Below are 14,184 nucleotides of genomic sequence, written 5' to 3'. Positions count from 1 at the left end.
ATTACATTTCCACTAGTAACAATGCTAATTCTTGATATCAGCATTTACATTGTCACTAGTTAAAATGATAATTCTTGATATCAACAATTGAATTTCTACTAGTAAAAACTATCATTGTTGATATCTGTAATTGTATTTTCACTAGTGAAATGTCACCATAGGCTGCCATTCAAAATCAATTGTTGATATCAAGAATTGATTTCTTACTTGTTGAAATTCCAGTTTCACATATCAGAAATACAATTCTTACTAGTAAAAACCTTTATTTTTGATATCAAGAATTCAGTTGTCACTAGTTGAAATGTCTATTATTGATATCAACATATGAATTGCTACTAGTAACAATGTTCATTTTTGATATCAAGAATTCCATTTTTACTAGTGACAATGTTCATTTCTGATATCATGAATGTGATTGTTACTAGTAAGAAAGCCATTTTAGATATCTGAAATTTTATTGATATCAGAAATACATTTTCAGATATCAAAAATTAAAATTTTTACTAGTAGCAATTCAATTGTTGATATCAAGAATAGACATTTCAACTAGTGACAATTGAATTCTTGATATCAGGAATTTGCATTTTTACTAGTAACAATGTAATTCTTGATATCAACAATTCAATTCTTGATATCAACAATTAAATTCTTGATATCAACAATTGATTTTGAATATGGCAAGCCGTTTTAACTTTTATTTATTTCCAGGATATGAATCCTTGATATCAACAATTCAATTTTCACTAGTTAAAATGATAATTCTTGATATCAGGAATTAGATTTCTACTAGTAAAAAAAAAAAAATTTGATATCAGGAATTACATTTCAACTAGTAAAAATGTTCATTCTTGATATCAACAATTGAATTTTAACTAGTAAAAACTATAATTCTTGATATTAACAAATGAATTTCAACTAGTAAAAACTATAATTCTTGATATTAACAATTTATATCCTGGGAATGGCAATAGGCAAGCCGTTTTGACTTTTAATCATTCGCAGGATATGAATCCTTGATATCAACAACAAAATTTTCACTAGTTAAAATGATAGTTATTGATATCATGAATTAGATTTCTACTAGTAACAATGGCAATTTTTGATATCAGAAATTACATTTCCACTAGTAACAATGCTAATTCTTGATATCAGCATTTACATTGTCACTAGTTAAAATGATAATTCTTGATATCAACAATTGAATTTCTACTAGTAAAAACTATCATTGTTGATATCTGTAATTGTATTTTCACTAGTGAAATGTCACCATAGGCTGCCATTCAAAATCAATTGTTGATATCAAGAATTGATTTCTTACTTGTTGAAATTCCAGTTTCACATATCAGAAATACAATTCTTACTAGTAAAAACCTTTATTTTTGATATCAAGAATTCAGTTGTCACTAGTTGAAATGTCTATTATTGATATCAACATATGAATTGCTACTAGTAACAATGTTCATTTTTGATATCAAGAATTCCATTTTTACTAGTGACAATGTTAATTTCTGATATCATGAATGTGATTGTTACTAGTAAGAAAGCCATTTTAGATATCTGAAATTTGATTGATATCAGAAATACATTTTCAGATATCAAAAATTAAAATTTTTACTAGTAGCAATTCAATTGTTGATATCAACAATAGACATTTCAACTAGTGACAATTGAATTCTTGATATCAGGAATTTGCATTTTTACTAGTAACAATGTAATTCTTGATATCAACAATTCAATTCTTGATATCAACAATTCAATTCTTGATATCAACAATTGATTTTGAATGGCAGCCTATGGTGACATTTCACTAGTGAAAATATAATTGTTGATATCAACAATTAAATTGTTGATATCAACAATTACATTTTTGATATCAACAATTACATTTTTGATATCAAGAATTACATTTTTGATATCAAGAATTAAATTGTTGATATCAAGAATTAAATTGTTGATATCAAGAATTTAATTGTTGATATCAACAATTCATATCCTACATGTGTTTTAAATGTTAAAAGGGCGACAAAACTATTACAGATATCAAAAATGGATTTCTTACTAGTTAAAATTCTGAATACACATATCAGAAATACAATTCTTACTAGTAAAAACCTTTATTTTTGATATCAAGAATTAAACTGTCACTAGTTGAAATATCTATTCTTGATATCAACAATTGAATTCCTACTAGTAACAATGTTCATTTTTGATATCAATAATTCCATTTTCACTAGTGACAATGTTAATTTCTGATATCATGAATGTGATCGTTACTAGTAAAGAAAGCCATTTTAGATATCTGAAATAATATTGATATCAGAAATACATTTTCAGATATCAAAAATGAAAATTTTTACTAGTAGCAATTCAATTGTTGATATCAAGAATAGACATTTCAACTAGTGACAATTTAATTATTGATATCAGTAATTGCCATTTTTACTAGTAACAATGTAATTCTTGATATCAACAATTATATTTCTACTAGTAAGAAATCAATTCTTGATATCAACAATTGATTTTGAATGGCAGCCTATGGTGAGATTTCACTAGTGAAAATATAATTACAGATATCAGGAATTCAATTGTTGATATCAAGAATTACATTTTTGATATCAAGAATTACATTTTTGATATCAAGAATTCAATTGTTGATATCAAGAATTACATTTTTGATATCAAGAATTACATTTTTGATATCAAAAAATGCAATTGTTGATATCAAAAATGTAATTCTTGATATCAACAATTCATATCCTGGAAATGAATAAAAGTTAAAACGGCTTGCCATATTTCACTAGTGAAAATATAATTGTTGATATCAACAATTAAATTGTTGATATCAACAATTACATTTTTGATATCAACAATTACATTTTTGATATCAAGAATTACATTTTTGATATCAAGAATTAAATTGTTGATATCAAGAATTAAATTGTTGATATCAAGAATTTAATTGTTGATATCAACAATTCATATCCTACATGTGTTTTAAATGTTAAAAGGGCGACAAAACTATTACAGATATCAAAAATGGATTTCTTACTAGTTAAAATTCTGAATACACATATCAGAAATACAATTCTTACTAGTAAAAACCTTTATTTTTGATATCAAGAATTAAACTGTCACTAGTTGAAATATCTATTCTTGATATCAACAATTGAATTCCTACTAGTAACAATGTTCATTTTTGATATCAATAATTCCATTTTCACTAGTGACAATGTTAATTTCTGATATCATGAATGTGATCGTTACTAGTAAAGAAAGCCATTTTAGATATCTGAAATAATATTGATATCAGAAATACATTTTCAGATATCAAAAATGAAAATTTTTACTAGTAGCAATTCAATTGTTGATATCAAGAATAGACATTTCAACTAGTGACAATTTAATTATTGATATCAGTAATTGCCATTTTTACTAGTAACAATGTAATTCTTGATATCAACAATTATATTTCTACTAGTAAGAAATCAATTCTTGATATCAACAATTGATTTTGAATGGCAGCCTATGGTGAGATTTCACTAGTGAAAATATAATTACAGATATCAGGAATTCAATTGTTGATATCAAGAATTACATTTTTGATATCAAGAATTACATTTTTGATATCAAGAATTCAATTGTTGATATCAAAAATGAAATTGTTGATATCAAGAATTACATTTTTGATATCAAAAAATGCAATTGTTGATATCAAAAATGTAATTCTTGATATCAACAATTCATATCCTGGAAATGAATAAAAGTTAAAACGGCTTGCCATACTCCTGCTTCTTCTCGTCCTTCTTCCTCTTGTTCCGGTCGTTTCGAACCGCTGCATAGACAAATGAAAACAGTATTCAAACCACCTGGTATACCACTCCAATATCATACATAAACATATGTGGATGTGGATTAATATGCTTTAAAGTGGCAATTGATGATAATAAAAAATACAATAATAAACATATGACAACATCTGTGCAATCACATCTTATTGTGTTTGAACATCACAATAAGATTGTGAACTTAACTGAACATCTTATGTTCATCTAATGCACACTTCAGAATCTCACCTTAAGTATTAGTCATCCGGGTACTTTTTTCCTACTGTTTTATGATTAGGCCTACTGTGAATTCGGACATAATTCTTTTGTCACATACTGTTTTTCGTCTACTAGGACAGTATGCGATTTCTGATGCAACCCAGATGTTTAGAAAAAGAATGAGGGTGTTGGGCCTGTGGCCAACGGTTTGCTTTTCTTTAAGTCTTTAAGCTTTTCTTTAAGTGTTATCTTTACTGTTTTTTCCCCCATTTGTTATCATTTTTCCCCTCATTTTTTTATCCTATGTTGGATGACCAATGGTCCCTGTGACTAGGGATAGAGAAATTAAGCCTCTTAAATCTTTGAACCTCCACTGGTTTTCTCTGATTGTTTCGGGAAAAGATTCAAAGCATCAAGAGTGGAAAACAGTGCCATCTTGTGGCAGGTAAAATTTATAGCAGCCATAAGCTGAGCAGCCGAGAGCACAGCTCCATTGTTTTATTCTATAAGCACACATAAAAGCCTGACAACGCTAAATGTTCAGTTTTCTGATAATATAATTCACTTATTGAAGTGTGGCAATAAATTAAATGTAACAATAAAATTATAATAATACCAACAGAGTTGTTTGATGCAAGTAAATGGTGCTCTATTTTCTGTTTTTTATTGCCTGCTGTTTATATATGATAGATGATATAGTATATACACTGTTAGACTTTTCAAGGGTTTTTTACAGTAACTTACTGGCAACACTGTTGCCAGTAAGTTACTGTAATTAAGAGTTACAGTACCAAACCGTATTTCAGTTTTGTGTAATACAGTGCATTACTGTAAAAACTAAGCTAATCAGTACAGTGCATTACTGTAAAAACTAAGCTAATCAGTACAGTGCATTACTGTAAAAACTAAGCTAATCAGTACAGTGCATTACTGTAAAAACTAAGCTAATCAGTACACTACTGTAATTATTTTTATTTGTACTAAATATAAATTAGATTTGATAATTTTGATATATGATTAATTTTATTTTTATCCTACATAAGTACTACTTTCATACAAACCAATTAGACAAAGTTATCACAAAATACCATTTTTTTTATTTAAAACATTTCATATATATCACAAAATAAACATGCCAATGCTGGAAATGATGTGTGAAATTTTTACACATTAATGGGTAAGTTTAGAGACAACATTTTTTGTGTTAATTTTAACTCATTCATTGTGTTAATGATTTTAACAAAGTAAATATGTCAGAGAGGTTAGCACAAAGATGTGTAAACGTGTTAAATTAACACATTATGTGCTGTCCTTCACTGCAAACATTTTTGAAAACATACATAAAATCATAAACAAAACATTAGCATTTGACTAAATGAATGTAGAGTCATTGGTTGTTTAGCTTATACAAGTATTATAATGAAATATCAACCATTACATTCATAAAACTGCAGAATATAAATACATTTTTAAGCATTCAAAAAGGAAATGTCCAAAACAGGACAAAACACAGTTCTTTTCACAATACAAGACACATAACCCCACCTTAAAAATAATTTCACTTATTTCCAAAAATGTGTTGGATTCATGTACACTGGTGGCCAAAAGAAGTATTTAAGTGGCGTAATGTTTTTGAAAGAAGTCTCTTTGACGCTCAAGAAACATTTATTATTATTATCAATGTCTGACTGTCTACTCCATCTTTTCTACAGCATAGGAGTAAAAGTCATCATCAAAATAATCTTTAAAAAGCCAACACAATGTTTTTGTCCACCTTTGTGAATAAATGAACTTTTCCAAAGATTGGTTCCTGTTCAGAACTTGATTGACAACATCAGAGTGTTCCCTGGTCTGCATGCGTGTCCACAAACACAAATGTACTCAGTCCTTCAGAGGAGATCCCGGTTCCAAAACTATATGAGAGAGAGAGAGAGAGAGAGAGAGAGAGAGAATATTAGTGTCACATTATTTTTAACCTCCTTTTTTGTTCATTTTTATTATTATTTTCACAAAAACTTAAGAATATATATTTGTAAACAGCTTTTGTCAATAAATAGCATACAAAAGAACTAAATTAAATTATGCCAGATTAAATTTTAATACTTACAAATCCTAAATTCTGTCCAAAAATGCTGAGATGCATAGAAAGAAGTTGAACGACTGAAATAGATGATTTTAGCCCATTTCAGCTTGTCTGCAGTGAAGGAGTACCTGTTTGAGACAAATACACAGTAAGACACATGCAAGAAATCACTGTGTGATGATCGTTCTCCTTCCTACAGTAGTTAACCCACCTGTGCGCTGATATTAGGACCTTCCTAGTCAGGTGGAACTGCAATGGTAGAGTCGCTGGCTAATAAAATATAAAAATAATGCAAAAATATAAACTTAAGTTGTTTAGAATGCTAGATTTGGTCTTAGTGAGAGTTTTACTGCAGTGCTTACCTGGATACATTTAATCTGGTGAGACTGAACAAAGACAATGGTCCATCTTCTGATTGGTTCATTTGCTGTGTAATAAAGTTAGACATAATGCAAAGGTCACTTATTTGATATAAAGTTAGCCAATTTTATAGAGATTTTATAAGATATTGTTAGCTACCTAGTCTGCACCAGTGGCTCAAAAGCAATTTTCACATAGTGTATGCTAATCATTTCAGCAAACTTCTCAAAATATATCACAAATGGGCTGGCCTACCTCTGGAATCTTGCTAAGTCACTGGCGCGAATTGGCGCTTTGTTGCAGTTGCCTTTAAACACAAAAATGGAAGTAAATATTAAATTCCATAAAAAAAAAAAAACTATAATATGGTATAGTTTGCAAACTAATGCTAAAACTATAAAGGTTCTCATCAGTAGGCCAACATTAAGATATAAACAGAATTTCACATTAGTTTATTCACATTTATTGTTAATGTAAACGCGTTGCTCGTTGGCATATTTTAACTCTACAATTCAATAATCTAACAAAGTGTGTAAAATGAAACGTTAGCTCAGTTTACCATGGTAAAGTTCGTTACCGCCATGTTGACGACGAGTAACGTTAGGCTAACGTTAACGTTATAACATACGTTAAACTGGGCACAATCCTGTCAACATACACAGAATGTTTTTTTGTTTTTGTTTTTTTTACCTTGCTTGCTGATCTCTCTCTCTCGGTGAAGTGAATTCCGTCTCTTCCCCGGGCCAGACACGAACGTCGCGATCCAACAAAAGACAGACCCCATTACCTACACTGGATGTCTGTCTGACGCGACACGACAAATCCCAGACAGTGTAGTGATGCGCCGCGGCCGTTATATTTCAGACGTAGTCCGATACGAGTCCAAGCGCTCGCACTAGTTCTTACAAGGGATAAACAGGTTTGCATTTAAAGGTCCGGTCGCTTCAATGTGTCCAATATAGACAGCCTCTGGCTATTATAGCGTTGTAGACACGCGGTGTAAGGCAAAAATTAGGAAATAAAAAGCACGGTGGAATGGTGCCAGCCAGAGAGGCAGTTACGTCAAATACAGTAGTATACAGCAAATTTAAAAAATACAGTAAGTCTCTGTATGTGGTGTTAGACGTCACAGAAAATTCCCATGATGCAATTGGAATCACAGTTATTTACTGTAAAGAGAAATAGCAGTATAATACTGGGGGATTTAAAGTAAATAACTGTAGAAATTACAGAAAAGTCTAACAGTGTATGATACAGGATATGATAATATAATGTAATATAGGCTTAGTAAAATATACTAAAATATTATGGGGCGCTGTTTGTAAAGCGGCTCACGCTGAAAATAACAGCAACATTTTGTCACATTTAGCTTCAAACAATGTTTAAAAAACTGGTATGAATTTTTGATGGTCACTTTTTACCACATTTACAACAATATTTGTCAACTTAGAGATATTTTAAATAGTTAAATCTAAATATTAAATGTTAAATCTAAATGTTAAATATAAATGTTAAATCTAAATATAAATCTAAATGTTAAATCTAAATGTTAAATCTAAACGTTAAATCTAAATGTTAAATCTAAATGTTAAATCTAAATCTAAATGTTAAATCTAAATGTTAAATCTAAATCTAAATGTTAAATCTAAATCTAAATGTTGAATCTAAATGTTTCGGGTGAAACCAGAGCCATAGAGAGAGAGAGTTGCGACACTCCCATAGACCTCCGTTGTAAATAATGGCGGCGCTTTTAACCGCCTACTTCCGGGATATGAAGGTCGGAATAGTTCCAAACATTGTCATTTGGGCGTTGGACACCATTCACTTACATTGCTGCGCGTCGAGTTGTTCCAGAGTTAAGTTGCCGAAATATCGACCTCTTTTGAATTGTCAACTGTCTATATTGTATCAGAGGCCCTTTGCGATGCTTATACTGGTCTTCATTTGTACATGCACAGCGTAATTATTTATATTTTATGTTGGTTGTTTGCAGTGGTGTAGTCTAGTTTTTTGTAGTGAGTATACTCTAATATAACACCCCCAGCCCCCCCCCCACCCCACCCCACCCCACCCCACCGCATACTCACCCAGCCCACCGCATACTCACCCAGCCCAGAGCGTCACCCCATAAGCACCACCACACTCACTAATGCATACAGTATGGATCGACATGTAATTGAGAGCATTATGAAATACTAAGTGTTATCAACTTATTTATTTGTTATATGAATATGGTCCCTGAAGCACAGGTTTTATCAGTTGACAATTATCAACAATTTAAAAAAACAAAACATTATAGGCACAAATACAAATTTACTTTTAGAAATGGTGTTTTTGAAAAAAATGTTATTTTAAAATACATTTTACTGTGCAATTCCTTTCTAATTAATTTGAGTTAGACCGAACTTTTATTTTGGTGGGTTGTAGACATTTGAGTTTCTGTGTGTTTTAATAAACTATTATTATTATTATTATTATTAGGCCTGAAGTATACTCTGTGCAATAGTAATATATTTCTGTTATAATTTCTTCAAGTTATACAGAACTTTTATTTTGACAGGTTGTCGTAAAGACATTACAGTTTCTGTGTGTATATGAAACGAATGAATGACGATAGTTTTATCAAATGAAATGGTGAAATTCTCATCAAGTGACTTTCATAGCAGCTCTGCGATGAAATGCACATGTGTAGCCTACATCATGTCTCAATACAGTGAAACGCTGAAAACACCACGAGCGTGAGTCACGCGTGCTTCTGTGTGTGTGTGTGTGTGTGTGTGTGTGTGTGTGTGTGTGTGTGTGTGTGTGTGTGTGTAGTGGAGCATACACTGAGCGCTCCATCCCAGAGACGCGTAGAACAATTGCAGTCTCTTTTAGCTTTAATATTCATAGACACTAGTCCATATCGAGATTTGATTCATTGTACAGCAGCTACTTTTGATTTATTCATTCAAAAATAGCCTAATTCCGTGACGTTCTGCTTTATATAGCAAGTTCCATTTGTGACTGGATTCCGCGATTCGATCCGTCGCTTCGCAAACACAGACGGGGTGAATTTATGAATGAAAGTGTGAAAGTTCTGACACAAAACGAAGTTGATACGTATCCTCACGCTTTTTTTAAGTGGGTATACGCAAATCCTTGGCCTTTTCTAGTGGGTATACGGCGTATACCTGCGTATCACGTAGACTACACCACTGGTTGTTTCAACCAATTTTCAAGCACTGCCTGCTAGCTAACGTTAGTTAGCTAGCGCGACTTCGTCAGCTAAGAGTTCGGTAATGAATCGCTACCACCTTTATAGCAACTTTTATTTAATTTAATTTTTTGGGATATACTAACTTTTCATTATGTTATTATTGTCTTGAGTGAAGCGGCTTGTGAGAACAATGCTGGACCTTTAGGATTGTTATGGCCATCACCAGTCCTGTCTGTTTCATGGATCACCTGCCCCTGGTTTTTGTTTTTCTTGTTCACACACACAAGCACACATTTTTGTTGTCTGTCATTGTTTAATAAAAAATATTTTATTTGAAAACCTTCATTTGTATCAGCCATGCTTAAATTCGTTTTTAATCTGTTATAGTTTTGATAATGTGTATGGCCTTAATCTTAAAATAATATTCTTAGTCTTAACATGATCATGTTTCACGTTGTGGTCCTGGGGGTGGCCACTTTCATCAGAAGAAGTGAGCTAGCTTCTAAGCGAATTCTGAACGGACCGCCACGGCAGACCTCTTTGCGTGATCACGAAGGTAGGCTAATGGCTGAATCAAAATTTATAAGCAAAATCACGGGAATCAATAGCCTAATACAGCCCAGTTGTGCTAAAATAAATATCATGAGACGTCCATCATCAGATGAATGATATGGAAAAGTTAAGTTAGAGCAGCTAAAGCCAGTGCTACTACCCATGCGAACATGAACACTAAGCTTTTCCCTCCAAAAATATAGCCTAAAACTTATCTCCAAATGCAAAACTGACATTAACAAAATGCAATAATGCAATAACAGCTGAAAAAGTACTTGGGTGTGTGTTTTATTTTATATTTACCGTTCAATAATGCAATCGCTGCTGTCTGTCCCATAGAAGAACATGACAGCCAGCGTACGTTTTGGAACTATTGGGGCTTACATGAACCACGTGACAGCCATAGCGGCGACATCAAAGAGTGTCGCAACTCTCTCTCTCTATGGCTCTGGGTGAAACTAAATATTTAACTAATATGCAAATTCAAAATGCCGGTAACCGGAAGTGCCAAAATAAAAGCTCGAGTGTGTGTTTATAGCATGGTTTATAGTGTCAAATAACGAATAAAAACCATCTCATAATAATAACTATAATATAACGATAATAACTACCTAAAATAATAAACAAGTTTGGAGAAACTGTAGAGTTTCGTGATGAGAGTGATGACATGACATTCAGTCAAAGTGAGCCCCCTCGTGGCTGGCTATTATGGCTGCAGGTCATAAGTCCCGCACTTTTCATAAAAGTGACGCTAGCCTACTCTTCAAATACAGTTTCTCCAAATGTGTTTATTATTTTAGGTAGTTATTATCACGATAATCCATGTCCAAGAGTCCATTTCCTCGGATGAGATGGTTTTTATTCGTTATTTGACACTATAAACCATGCTATAAACACACACTGACCTCCTCGAGCTTTTATTTTGGCACTTCCGGTTACCGGCATTTTGCATATTAGTTAAATATTTAGTTTCACCCTAAACATTTAGATTCAATATTTAGATTTAGATTTAACATTTAGATTTAGATTCAACATTTAGATTTAGATTTAACATTTAGATTTAACATCTAGATTTAGATTTAACATTTAGATTTAACATTTAGATTTAGATTTAATATTTAGATTTAACATTTAGATTTAGATTTAACATTTAGATTTAACATTTAGATTTAGATTTAGATTTAACATTTAGATTTAGATTTAGCATTTAGATTTAACATTTAACATTTAGGTGTAACATTTAATATTTAGATTTAACTATTTAAAATATCTCTAAGTTGACAAATATTGTTGTAAATGTGGTAAAAAGTGACCGTCAAAAATTCATACCAGTTAAATACAACATTGTTTGAAGCTAAATGTGACAAAATGTTGCTGTTATTTTAGTAAATGGACTTGAACCATAAATCCTTTTAGAGTAGGCTAGTCTGTTAAAAAAAAAAAAAAATCTGACACTCAGAGTGAAGCATTCAGGTGACTGGAAAGAAAGTGAAGGTGTGTTCGACATCGGCTGCGGCTGGATAGGCTATAGCCGATCGGCGAGAGTTGCGCGAGCAGGCGGGGATGAGCTGAAAACGGAGACGTGAAGTCGGACACTGTAGTGACGCTCGCGCTGTGTTTGCATACTTTACCACAGCTGAAGTGAAATAAATGCAATATTTGCCAAATGCACATGTAGCTGGTTCAAAAAAGTATAAAATGTAATGAACTCCATCAAAACGTATTATTTTTTATTTGTGTTCTGAGTTATAAGGTACAATGTACATAATTCTATTGGGAGATATTCTACATAACATCATGCAGAATGTTTTATAAGGGGCACATATTGGTGACGCACATGATAACTCCAATGTTTTATTTTCATTTTCATTTTTTATTGAAGAATTATTCATGTACAAATAATATGGCAATTTAGTAAATCTTTAGGCTAAATTAGAACATACAGAACAGGTGCATGAAAGAAATACAACAGGAAATCATAAAAGTTTTTTTATAATCAAAGGTTTTTTTTAAAGGGGCTAGGGTTTTTCTTGTAGATCATATTCTTCTATGATGGAAAAAAGATTGATTGCGTTTTTCTTTTTTATAACTTTGAGGGCTTTTGTATATGAAACAAATTCACCATGAAATGCACAGAACATTGGCTTCACCTTCAGGTACTTAGATTTGTCATCACAAAATAAACATTTATTGGAGTCAAATCCAAAGTGGTAAATATTCACTCGATGGATATATCCCATTTAAACTTTGGGAGGTAGAGGGAATTTCAAATATTTTGTTCTAAGTATGTGAATGGTATCTTTTGATAAATTATGTGAAAATGAATTTCTATAAGATACTAGGATAAGAAATGTTGTTGAATCTGTTTCTAACAGTTTTATTAGAAAGTTGGCTTCCTTTAAAATCACCCATATAACACCTAATGCCTATATAAAATCTTCCAGTATAACAAGACCTGTTGATGAAATTGGGATAATTTAATTGGCAGACGTTGAACGGTTGAACTTAGAAAAATTTCTATTCCTCCTAATTTCTTAAACAATTCTCTGGGAATATGAAACCAAAAAAAGGATTTCATCCAATTAATTTTCAGGGTTCCATTTATAGAATCAAAATCAATGGCTTGTAGGCCTACCCTCCGTCTTTAAAATATTTTGTCATCTCTACTCTTCTAATGTAATGTGTCACAGAAAGCCACAAAATCACTTTCCAGAACATTCTCATTCACAGTTCCTATACCAACTAAACTACTGAAAGAAGTGTTATCTGTAGTGGAAGAGCCTCTCCTCAATATTATTAACTCGTCTTTATCTTTAGGTCATGTTCCAAGAACATTTAAACTGGCAGTTATAAAACCTCTCATTAAGAAACCACAATTAGATCATAATAATCTAGCAAATTATAGACCCATTTCAAATCTTCCATTTATGTCTAAAATATTAGAAAAAGTGGTGTCCACTCAACTGGGCTCTTTCTTGCAACAAAATGATATCTATGAAAAGTTTCAGTCTGGATTCAGACCGCATCATAGCACTGAAACTGCGCTCGTTAAAATCACAAATGATTTACTTTTAGCTTCTGACCAAGGCTGTATCTCAATACTAGTTTTACTTGATCTTAGTGCTGCGTTCGATACTATAGATCACACAATACTCTTAGATCGACTACAAAATTATACTGGTGTTCAAGGACAAGCACTAAGCTGGTTCAAATCATACCTATCTGACCGCTACCATTTTGTCTATTTAAATGGAGAAAAATCGATCATAACTCCAGTAAACTATGGAGTGCCGCAGGGATCTGTATTAGGCCCCCTGTTATTTTCAATATATATGATGCCACTTGGAAATATTATAAGGAAACATGGAATTAGTTTCCATTGTTATGCTGATGACACTCAAATATATATTTCATCACGGCCGGATGAAAACGCTACATTTTCCAAATTGACAGAGTGTGTTAAAGATATAAAAGATTGGATGACGCGTAATTTTCTTTTATTAAATCCAGACAAGACAGAGGTAATACTTATCGGTTCAAAAAACCGCCCACAAAACCTCGCACAATACAACTTTAACATCATAGGATGTCCTGTTACTTTATCCTCTACAGTAAAAGACCTGGGTGTTATACTCGATTGCAACCTGTCTTTTGAAAATCATATTTCTTATGTTACAAAAACAGCCTTTTTTCACCTTAGAAACATTGCTAAGCTACGTAATATGCTATCAGTTTCTGATGCAGAAAAGTTAGTTCATGCATTCATGACCTCGAGACTGGATTACTGTAATGCTTTATTAGCTGGTTGTCCTGCATCCTCAATAAACAAGCTACAGTTAGTCCAAAATGCCGCCGCTAGAGTTCTTACGAGATCAAGAAAATATGATCATATAACACCGATTTTATCATCACTGCATTGGTTACCTATAAAGTTCCGTATTAATTAC

The 14,184-nt window shown here is 31.9% G+C and overlaps 1 protein-coding gene and 1 long non-coding RNA gene across 3 annotated transcripts in view; both read right to left on the bottom strand.

Moving 5' to 3' along the window:
- Window positions 1-14,184, bottom strand: part of LOC309475617 (uncharacterized protein) — a 131,388-nt gene that overhangs the window by 48,896 nt on the left and 68,308 nt on the right. The gene's annotated exons all lie outside the window — the stretch shown is intronic.
- On the bottom strand, window positions 5,247-7,628 carry LOC309476252. Of its 2 annotated transcripts, XR_014197984.1 has the most exons (6): window positions 7,177-7,628; window positions 6,742-6,793; window positions 6,489-6,553; window positions 6,338-6,396; window positions 6,151-6,254; window positions 5,247-5,956 (listed from the first exon to the last, which is right to left on the bottom strand). It is a non-coding gene; the product is annotated as an uncharacterized lncRNA (long non-coding RNA). The 2 variants fall into 2 exon arrangements; XR_014197985.1 differs by lacking the exon at window positions 7,177-7,628 and having other exon boundaries at window positions 6,489-6,910.

The sequence above is a fragment of the Leuciscus leuciscus genome, assembly GCF_965113295.1.
Source record: "Leuciscus leuciscus genome assembly, chromosome: 1".
NCBI lineage: Eukaryota > Metazoa > Chordata > Actinopteri > Cypriniformes > Leuciscidae > Leuciscus > Leuciscus leuciscus.
Note: the sequence above shows the minus strand (reverse complement) of the source record. Positions and strands in the feature narration are given on the sequence as shown.